Source organism: Apium graveolens, chromosome 11, assembly GCF_009905375.1.
Source record: "Apium graveolens cultivar Ventura chromosome 11, ASM990537v1, whole genome shotgun sequence".
Lineage (NCBI taxonomy): Eukaryota > Viridiplantae > Streptophyta > Magnoliopsida > Apiales > Apiaceae > Apium > Apium graveolens.
In genome coordinates, this window is record NC_133657.1 from 147,546,131 (window position 1) to 147,557,939 (window position 11,809).

Consider the following 11,809-nt stretch of genomic DNA (forward strand, 5'->3'; position numbering starts at 1 on the left):
TATTAACACCTTATTCTTTAATAAAATAAAGAATATATTTCAGTAATAAGCGGAGTCATAATACCTCGAATGAATATTATAAATAATATTCATTAAATAAAATAAAGGAGTCATACATCCTCAAGTGAATATTCAAACAATATTCAATTAATAAAATAAAAGGAGTCATAAGCCCTCGAATGAATATTCAAGATAATATTCATTAATAAAATAAAGTTATTGAATAAACCTTATTCGATTAATAGTTTTGAAAACTATAACCATATATATATATATATAAAATCTACTCGGGATCCTCGACTCCCGGTTTTAGAAAATGTTTTCACGTTTGGGTCCCTATACTAAGGGTATATGCAAATACCGCTTATCTCTAGCATAGGTATTATGCAACGAATAAGCATTTGAACCAACAGGTATATAAATCAAGAATACGAAACAGGCATGCATATATATACCATATCAGCATGCTTCAATATATCGCAACATTTGCTAATTAACCAACATGCATCTATCGCAAGATAATGCATATACATATATTCATCACAACAACAGTATAACGGGTAGAAAACTTGCCTGAGCGACTGGGGGTTACGAATGGCTCGGGACGAGTCTGGTAACCTATAAGCAACAAGTAAGTTGTAATTAAACCAAAGTCACTTGTAAATCTATACTTTAACTAACTTAGACTCTAACGCTTGTTTTGCGCTTACTGATTTGCTTAAGTCACCCGGGTACCCTCGGCTCCACCATTTTTAATAATTTAACCTTTACGAGTTTTAAGACGATTCCTTCGCGAGTGTCTTACCAACTGCCTAACACACTTACCATAAATGTTTCATACATTAATTAACCCTTTTCGGTCTTTAACCTATGTTTCAAAGTAAGGCGAGGGGAAAAGTTTCGTTCGCGAAACGCCGTTACTTGAAATGGTCATTTCTCCTAAACCGTGCATCGGAATCGAACGAACTACATATCAAAACGAAGCTCATAACACGAGCTATCTAAACATGGTAGTGGTCATAATCTAGCAGGGGGTTCTCGGTTCCTAATGTTATGCACAAAAACAGTCCAAAGAAAATCGGACGTTACGACGGCTATGTTTACGCGATTACCAATGTTTAAACTACTCCAATTAACCACCAACCAACTCATAACCATCAATACAACAAAACTTCACCTAAACCATACCACACCAGTCCATAATCTCCATGGTTTTCAACTCAAACAACCACAATCAAGACCTATAAACTATAATCAAGCTTCAATTACCAAAACACTTCCAAATCAAACCAAACTACTAATAATCACAATCCATGCTTCTCATTTCACAACACCAACCATTAAACTTACTAACAAATAAAGTAAAGGCTAGGGTTTGAAGTTTATACCTTCCTTGGGAGGTGTTAAGTTTCTAGGAAGCCTTAGGAAGCCTCCTACAAGCTTGATCTTTCCAAAGAAATCAAGAACACAAAGTTAGGCTTTGAAGTTTCTAAAAGTCCGATTTTAAGAACTGTAAAAATGAGGGTCTTACCATGATTATTTGGACGAGACTTGTGAACAAGAGTTGTAGGCCATCTCAATACCTTTCCAATGAGCTATAGAACACAATATTTGAGTGAGAAATGAAGGAGATACAGCAGTTTTAGTGTTCTGGTTCTGTTTTGGCCGAGAGCATGAAGAACAATGCCTTGGTTTCTTTTTGATTTTGATGAAAATGATTTTACTTGGCTTGGTTGCTTTGTTTTTGTGTTTGATTAAGTCAATTACCTTGTTGCCCTTGAATTTGTGTGGTTCTCATTCAACCACACCTCCTTCCTTCCCATGTCATGCTTGTGTCATCCTCATGATGTCATCCTCCCCTCCTTGTCCTCTTTCTATTGGTTGGATGACATCATCCCCACTAATCCCCTTGATTAACTTCCTAATCGTTTGCCTAATGACCGCTGATCTGTTATACGGTTCGCTTAACTTTTCATTTTCGTTTATCGTTTGAGGGATCATACCCGGGATCTTATTACTTAGGTTCCCTTAACCTTTCTCAATATATTGTATTCCTTTTATGATCCTCTCTTATAATCCTTTAATTTAAATCCTTTTTATCCTGTTACCTTATATTCAATTCTTTCCGTATCTATTGGATTTCCGGGAAAAATCAAAGTGTTCGGATTTGGATTCTGACGATCTTTACATACACTTATATCCCATATAAAGTACTAATAAAATCTCAGAATATCCATATTAGAACCCCTACATAGTGTGGCATGAAAAGTTTTCTCATTCAGCAAAAACACTATTCATAAGGGTTTCAAAAATTTCCCAAAAATTGGGATTATTACAGTTACCCTCACAGAGTTTAGTTTTGTGATTCATGGCTCTGAGAGTTAGCACCAATTCCCGGTGTTTCGAGTTGATCTATAATCCTTTGATAAAGTTGTTTACTATAAAAAGAGATTTTGTCATAATTCGGCATCAGTTTTTGAAATAAATAAAATGTGGGTTTTTCAGTCCCAAAGGGGGATAAATGTTTTCTTTGAATAGTGGATCTGGACTGAGACGCGAGTCCTTTCCACACTTATATTAGGCTTAAAAGTTGCCTAGGGATTCCCATTAATGTTTTAGAACCCAGCGAGGTTCGGGATTACTTCGCGGCTGATCACCGGCTGTAATCCGTAGCGTCATAAAATGATTTTGATTAAGACATGATTTTAAAATTGTTTTGATGCAAGCAAAATGATGCCATCTCACATAGTTTTTATTTCTCGTTACCTTTGGTTATGTCTTTCCATTGTCATTCTTAAAAGTATATCTCAATTTATGTTCCGTGTCGTACTATTAGCACTTGTTGAGCATTTGGCTCACTCCTTGCTTTACCCTGATATTACAGCTAGCAACTATGGTTAGATTCAAGCAGACTGCCCGTAAGACCTGTGATGCTGATGCTTATGTTCGAGCTCAGGTAGAATAAGTAATAATAGTTGTGTGAGGACTCGGTATTTGTAATCAGATGTAATAGTTGGTAGTGTTGGGCTGTTCCAAACCCTAAACTGTAAGATCTTGGATTTTGGTTGTGTATTCTTCATTAAAATGATGTAATAGCTATATTTATTTTGCTGCTTAAGTTGGGGGTGTGACAGGTTTTGGTATCAGAGCTACGGTTTAGAGTCCCTGGACAGCCCAAATAGGTTATAGGATTTGTGTGTAGGTTATAGATAATATACGAGAGAGTAGGTTAAGTAAATTATTATTAATACTCCTCTTATTGGTTGTCAGCAAAGGGCGCATTCCTCGTCATCCTCTGGGTCGGACGACACTATTGCTTTCTCCGTGTATGCTGAGTTGAGGCGCGAGTTCGACATGCTTCAGGGCAAGTACGACCGACTGATAGACCGACTTAAGAACGTGTATCCAGACAGCCGAAACTACGAAGGGAAGCCCAAGGAGCAGATGACCGCGAGACTTGAGACCTTGGTTCAGTACGTCAACACTAAGCTTGAGGAGATGCCAGCGCACCGGGACCGTACCAGCCAGTATGTCATTCAGATGGTGGCGGATGAGCTCCAGAGCATTGCGAAGATGCTTCGAGAGGAAAAGACTACCAAGCCCCGTTCAGATGAAGTGGAGCCTTAGTTCTTTCCATTTACCTTTCATGTTGTTGTACTATCAGACTCTATGGAATCCCCAGTTGTTTCCATTTTTTTCCTTTAAATAAGCCTGTTATTCCTAGAATCAGACTATGTCCCAATCCTATGTACTGTGACCTTTAAAATTTCAATAATTATGTGCTATTGTTCCATTTGCTCTCAACTGTTATTTTATGTTTTTATCATCATATCTGCTTAATTTGGAAACTTGACCCCATATGAAAATGAGAATGTCATGCGATACCCTCGAATCATTTTATCATTCATATCTGTTTTGACACAACTCTTATTTCAGGATCATGCCTCCCAAAAAGAAGAACCCAACAACCACCTTCACCACAGACCCAAATATTCTTCGACTACTGGAAACCTTGCAACAGCAAACCAATGCTATAGCTCAACAACAACTAACCCTTCAACAACGAATTGAAAACCAAGATAACCGTGAGCCACACCAACCACCTGAACCACCAGTACCACCTAGACAAATTGTCACTTTCAAGGCTTTTCAGAATGTGAATCCACCTGTATTTCATGATACCACTGATCCAGTGATAGCTAACACATGGATCAAGGAGATGGAAAGGGCTTTTGAGTTGGTACTATTAGGAGACGATCAGAAGACGCCGTATGCTACTTACTTCTTGAAGGGAGAAGTCATCTATTGGTGGGAATCAGTAAAGGCTATGGAAGTCATTCAGCAGGTTTCTTGGGAGAGATTTAAGAAGTTATTTCTGGACAAGTATTACCCTAAGTACATGCAGAATCAGATGGAGCTAAAATTTATGGAGTTGAAGCAAGGGAACATGACTGTATTGGAGTATGAGAAGAAGTTCACTGAGTTGTCAAGGTTTGTGACAAAGTATACCAGCACTGAGGAGGAAAAAGCAAAGAAATTTCAGCAAGGATTGGAGCCTTGGATCAGAGATAGGGTGGCTATGTTTGAGCTTGAAACTTATGCGGGAGTAGTACGGAAAGCTGCTCTGATTGAGAATAATGGGATGCAGTCAAGGAAAGAGAGGGATAACAAGAAGAGGAAGGTTCCATTTTATGGAGAAAAGTCTGAAGCCGGAAGTTCGCAAGATCGGAATATAAAGAGGATTGGTTTCCAGAAGGGCGGAAATTTTCAAAAGAAGGGAAATTTGGGCAAAAGGCAAGAATCAAAAGGGAACAACCAGGCAAGCCAAGGGCAAGTTGGAGAAAACAGGTTCCAGAGACCCGAATGCAAGCACTGTGGAAGAAGGCACCCCGGAGTATGCAATAAGCTGAGCATGACCTGTTATAGGTGCAATCAGAAGGGACATTTGGCAAATGAGTGCAAGATGGCGAAGCCAGGAGTTACGTGCTATAAGTGTGGGAAGACTGGACACATGGCTAGGGAGTGTAAGGCAACCGGACCAGTCAAAGCTCTGATGAACGTGGCAAGTACCAGTGCAAGCGTGCCAGCTGAGGTATTGGCATTACCTCCACCACCCGCACCAACCCCGCAAGCAACAGCAAGGACATTTGATCTAAAGATGAAAGATGCTGTTCAGAATTCTGAGGTGATAGCAGGTACACTTTTACTCAATAATGTCAAAGCTAAAGTATTGATTGATTCGGGAGCAACAAGATCTTTCATATCAGAATATTTTGTTGATAAGCATCAATGTGAGAAAATGATTATGAGTGAGGTAGTAAATGTGGTAATTGCAAACCAAGAGAAGATTCCTGTGAATCAATTTTGTCCAAAGTGTGAGATCGATATTTCGGGATATAAGTTCTCAGCCGACTTGATACTCTTCAAGTTAGGAGAGTTTGATATAATTTTAGGAATGGATTGGTTAGGAGAGAATAGCGCTCAGATAAATGGTAAGACCAAGAGAGTGTATTTAAAGACGAAGAGTAGAGAGAAGGTAGTATTTAAGGGGCAGAGGCAAGAGCAACTATTTCTTACAATCGTTCAGGCTAAGAAGTTGCTTAGAAAAGGTTGTGAGTCGTTCCTAGCATTTGTAGTGGATTCAGAGAGAGGCAGCCTCAGCATGGAAGATATTCCTATAGTTAGTGAGTTCCCCGATGTGTTTCTCGACGAACTACCAGGCTTACCACCAGATCGACAAATTGAGTTTGAGATCAACCTTGCTCCAGGCACGGAACCAGTTTCAAAGGCCCCATATAGGATGGCACTAGCAGAAATGAAAGAGTTGGCGAGCCAGCTACAAGAATTATTGGATAAAGGAGTGATACGACCAAGTACGTCGCCATGGGGAGCACCTGTTCTGTTTGTAAAGAAGAAAGATGGGAGTATGCGTCTATGCATAGATTACCGGGAGTTGAATAAGGTGACGATCAAGAACCGCTTCCCGCTACCAAGGATAGATGACCTTTTTGATCAGTTGAAGGGAGCAAAATGCTTTTCGAAGATTGATTTGAGATCGGGATACCATCAATTAAAGATCAAAGAAGAAGATATTCCTAAGACCGCATTCAGGACCAGATATGGGCATTATGAATTCCTAGTAATGCCATTTGGATTGACCAACGCTCCGGCCGCATTTATGGATTTGATGAATCGGGTATTTAAGAAGTATTTGGAAAAATTTGTCGTGGAATTCATTGATGACATCCTTATTTATTCTAAGTCGGAAGAAGAACATAAGCAGCACCTCTGAATAGCCTTGGAGATACTCCGACAAGAGAAGTTGTATGCCAAGTTCACCAAATGTGAGTTCTGGTTAAAGGAAGTTCAATTTTTGGGGCATGTTTTTGGAAATGAGGGAGTTAAAGTGGATCCGGCAAAGATTGAGGCAGTTATGAGTTGGGAGAGGCCAAAGACTCCTACGGAAGTGCGAAGTTTTCTAGGATTGGCCGGATACTATAGAAGATTCGTCAAGGATTTCTCGAAGATCGCCACGCCATTGACCAAGTTAACCAGAAAGAATCAAAAGTTTGAATGGAGTGCAGAATGTGAAGATAGCTTTCAAGAGTTAAAGCAGAAGTTGGTAACAGCTCCGGTGTTGGTACTTCCAGATGATCAAGGGAATTTTGTAATATTCAGCGACGCTTCACATAAGGGTTTGGGTTGTGTGTTGATGCAACACAGTAAAGTGATCGCATATGCGTCAAGACAGTTGAAGCCGCATGAGTTAAAGTACCCGACGCATGACTTGGAACTAGCCGCCATAGTGTTCGCACTTAAGATCTGGAGACATTACTTCTATGGAGAGAAGTGTGAAATCTACACGGATCACAAGAGTTTAAAGTACATTTTTACTCAGAAAGAGCTCAATATGAGGCAGAGGAGATGGCTGGAATTGATCAAGGACTATGACTGCTCGATAAATTACCATCCTGGAAAGGCGAACGTAGTGGCTGATGCTCTGAGTAGGAAGGAGAGATTGAATATGATAATAACACCAAAAGAGTTAACTGGAGAAATCGAAAAATTGGAATTGGAACTTTGTGCTTATGGAAAAGTCGAGGAAGTTTGTCGTGCAATAACCTTTCAGCCAACACTAGTGGAAAAGATAAAGAAGTGTCAAGAGGAAGTAATGGAAAAAGAGAAGAATCAGTTATCTGGGGAGGAGATTAATACTCAAAGGGATGAGCAGGGGATACTAAGGTTTTCATCCAGAATATGGATTCCACATGTACCTGAATTAAAGAATGAGATCCTCCATGAAGCCCACAATTCGAAATTTTCAATCCACCTGGGAAGCACCAAGATGTATCGAGACTTAAAGAAGAACTTTTAGTGGCCAAATATGAAGCGAGACGTGGCAGAATGGGTTGCGAAGTGCTATACTTGTCAGAAAGTAAAGGCAGAACATCAACGACCAAGCGGATTAATTCAGCCCCTGAAGATTCCAGAATGGAAATGGGAAAATATCGTTATGGACTTTATAGTGGGACTACCACGAACGAAATCCGGGCATGACGCAATATGGGTTATAGTTGATCATCTTACGAAGTCGGCGCATTTCCTTCCAATAAACGAGAAGTCGTCACTGAACAAGTTGGTTCATCTGTATGTGCGCGAAATCGTACTAAGGCATGGAGTACCCGTATCAATAGTTTCAGATAGAGATCCCCGATTTAACTCGAGATTCTGGAAGCAATTTCAGGAATGTCTTGGCATGAAGTTGAATATGAGCACGGCGTACCACCCGCAGACTGATGGCCAGAGTGAAAGGACAATTCAAACAATATATGTTGCGCAGTTGTGCAATCGATTTTGCAGGAAGTTGGGACGACCATTTGCCGTTGATTGAATTCTCTTACAACAACAGCTATCATTCCAGTATCGGCATGCCACCATACGAAGCTTTGTACGGGCGAAAATGTAGATCACCAACAAGTTGGGATGAAGTAGGAGAAGGAAGAATTCTCGGCTCGGATTTGGTACAATAGTTGCATGACTCGGTCAAGTTAATTCAGAAAAGGTTGCTTGCTGCTCAAGATTGACAGAGGAAGTATGCGGATCCAGCGCGTAAGGACGTTCAATTCCAAATTGGCGAAGCTGTGTTGCTGAAGGTGTCACCTAGAAAAGGGTTGATAAGATTTGGCAAGAAAGGGAAGTTAGCACCTAGATACATAGGTCCTTTTGAGATTTTGAGTCAAGTGGGAAAGGTGGCCTACGAGTTGGCCTTACCACCTCAGTATCGGCATGTCCATAATGTGTTCCATGTGTCATTGCTTAAGAAGTACAATCCTGACGCTAGCCATGTGATAGAATATGAACCTGTAGAAATTCAGGCAGACCTGTCATTTGTGGAGCAACCGGTTAAAATACTCGACTGGCAAGTAAAGAGTCTTAGAAATAAGTCAGTAAAGTTAGTAAAAGTACTTTGGAGGAACCCTAAGGTCGAAGAGTCGACTTGGGAGTTAGAGTCTGATATGCGTTCCCGGCATCCTAATCTTTTCTCTTAGATTCTGGGGACAGAATCCCTTAAGGGGGAGAGGATGTTACGACCGACATTTTATGTAATATTATTTGTGGATTGGGTATAATATTAAAGTCAAATAAAAATATATTCAATGATTGTACGCTAGTGTGAGTGAAAGTTTCTGCATTATAAATTTGCTTTGTGTAGTATATGATTTTTCAAAGCAAGAGTTTATTTAATTTCTTTATTTTTGATTTATAAGGAATATTCTAAGCTTTGGAAAAATTTTCTTTTAAAAGGTATTTTGTTCACAAATTTTGAAAATGATTTTATAAAGTCTCTAAAAATCCAAGTTATTTTATGATATAAATTTTATAATTTTTGAACTTGTATTTTATTTTATAAAAATAAATCATTATAAATTTTAGTTGTCATATTTATCAAATTACATAAGAGACCATGCATGCAAATCACCCTTCTATTCTCTCAAAGGGCAAACAAGACTTTTCCAACCCCACTAACTCATTTGATTATTACCAAATTACTACATTAGCCTTGCATGCAAAATGGCCTAACTTTAACCAATGGACCTTTTTGTAAGTTCTCACTTTCACTCATCATTTGTAAACCAAATAGCATAAAATAAAGAAATCAAAGTGGGAGAGGTCATTCCACTCATTCCACACTCCAACACCCCACAAATTTTCTCTCCTCCCCCTCCCACATTGCTCTCGGCCGAAGGCCAAAATCCCCCACCCCCTTCCATTTTTCAATTCATTCTTCATCTTCCCAAGTGTAAATCTTTTACCTACATTCATCTTATATACTTTCCAAGTGTTTTGTGACTTGGAAGTTGAAGTTCCATGGATGCATGTGTAGTTCTTATGTGATCTCCAAAGAGAAACTCTTGATTCTTGTGAATTCAAGAGCTCTCTATGAGATATATTATGTATATGTGCTAACTAAGTATTTTATGGAGATATCATGCTTTAAAATCCTTTGCATGCTACTGAAATTTCATTATATATTTATGTTTAGCCATGCATATTAGTTTTAAGACATTAAAATGATGATCAACCATGTTTTGATGCTACTCTTTTCGAAATCATGTAGTTATGTTTAAAAAACTATAAATTCGAAATATATGTGCTTAAAATAGATTGTTTCCATGATAAATTTCTTATTAATACTTAAAAGAAGTTATATTTCATGATTATTAAGGATGAGTATTAGGTGCAAGTCGATTTTGCAAGCATTTAAAACCTTATGCCTAGCCGAAATCTTGTTATGTGCTTTCCATGAGTTGCATGTTATATATTTGGTTGCATGTTGTTGTTTTTGGGCATGGATGATCTCACCCAAGTTTATTTTGAAAATAAGGGAGTTATTTCAGTAGATCATCATGTATAAGTCTTGGTTTAAGTATTGAGTTGTTGTTAGTTGAGTTTGTCAAGTCAAAACCTTGGAAAATGAGAGTTATAGTTTCTGCAGAAAAATCAGTATAGCACCCTGAGGTTTAGAGTGAGTTTTGACCATGTCATTGGTGTGAAATTTGAGGCCCAAGCTACCAGAAGTTAGTATTGGGAGTATATAAAAGGTTTTAGGAGTTGGTTGGAGGTTTGCATGTCATTTGGTTAGGTGCACAAGTAGAATCACAAAATCTGTCCAGCAGGGGACAGTTTTGTTGTAACTTAGAAATAGGGAGATTTGACCATGTCATGGGTAGGCCCTTATTAGGCCCAATTGGGCCTTAGTTAGAGGGTATGTCAGAGAAGTTTTTCCAATCATAGTTCATAGGATATGAGTTAGAACCATGTGTCACAAGTTAATTTCAAGTCAGGGCATTTTCTGCCCAGAAAAACAGGGGAACCTTGGACTTTTAGCTTAGGCCCAAGAAGGCCCAAGCCAGGCCCTTGAGCCACATCAAGTTTGTGAGATGCCCTTAGGTCAGGAGAGTCTTGTGTAAAAGTTTTGAAGGAAAACTTGTAGTTTAAGAGTGTCTAATGTACTCAAGAAACCATAGTTGTCATTCTGAAATTTGCACCAGTGAGCACTATCACTTATCACATAGATTTAGAACACTTAGAAGTGAGTATTAGGTCGACCACCATAGTTGTAAGATAGTATAAGGTCAGTAGAGAAAAAGGCACAAGTGAGGGTCAATAGGTTTTGGATAATTTAGGAAAGGCACATCGAGTTAGGAAGCCGAAATTTGAAGACTTTGTCTAGTTTAGCGACCAAGTGACTTAAGTGGTGAGTCGAGATCATCCAAGCCTAGTGTTGCATTATGGTATATATGGTGTTATTTGGTGTTAATATATGATATGTGAATATGTGGCTATGTGTGTGCAATTGTAATTTAAAAGTGAATATAAATTAAGTGCATATAGGCCTAAGTGCCATCCGCGTTTAATTTTGGGTTGTAAATAGGTTGAGATGGTAAGAATATATTATAATGAGGATTATTATTATTTATGTAGGATCTCGAGACAAGGGAAAATTTTCCATAAAAGTCGAGTGAAGCTCCAGTTGCTCCCACCAGTCAGACCAGACCAGCCTATCTCAAGGCAAGTGATTCAACTTGACCTTCGTATTTACTACAAATAGTTCTTATATATTGATGCAACTATCCTGAGTCATTCTGATATGTTTAAATCAAGCGTATCTTTCGTTTATCTTTGAATTATATAGAAATGCCATGAATCCTCGAGTATGTAATGCAAGTAGTTCAAAAGTCTTTTCATGATAGTTAAATGCCATGATAAAATGAAGAGTTGTTATATTACTCAATTGATCCTCTTGATTATCATGCTGATGATTCCTAAGTATTTATATCTGATCCTGATAATTGAACCCCTATAGAACCTTACCTTGATACCTGAAAGCCAGATATTTATCAAAGTTGTCCCTAATTGATTGATACCCCTCTTTCTTATCTTAAAGCTTGTCAATTCTGTTATATCCTGAGCTAAAAATCATTTCTTCATACCTTAACACCCATAGTATTCGTGAAGCTTATCTTCTTAATGATCCAGCACTTGAACCTTGATGAGAAACCATTGCTTTAAGCCCAATTTGGCACTTTCTTTCATGATATCCAATAGCCTCACTAAATTCCCTTGTCCAAACTTTGATACATGAAAACCATTAAGTTACCCTCACAGAGTTTAGTTTTGTGATTCATGGCTCTGAGAGTTAGCACCAATTCCCCGTGTTTCGAGTTGATCTATAATCCTTTGATAAAGTTGTTTACTGTAAAAAGAGATTTTGTCATAATTCGGCATCAGTTTTTGAAATAAATAA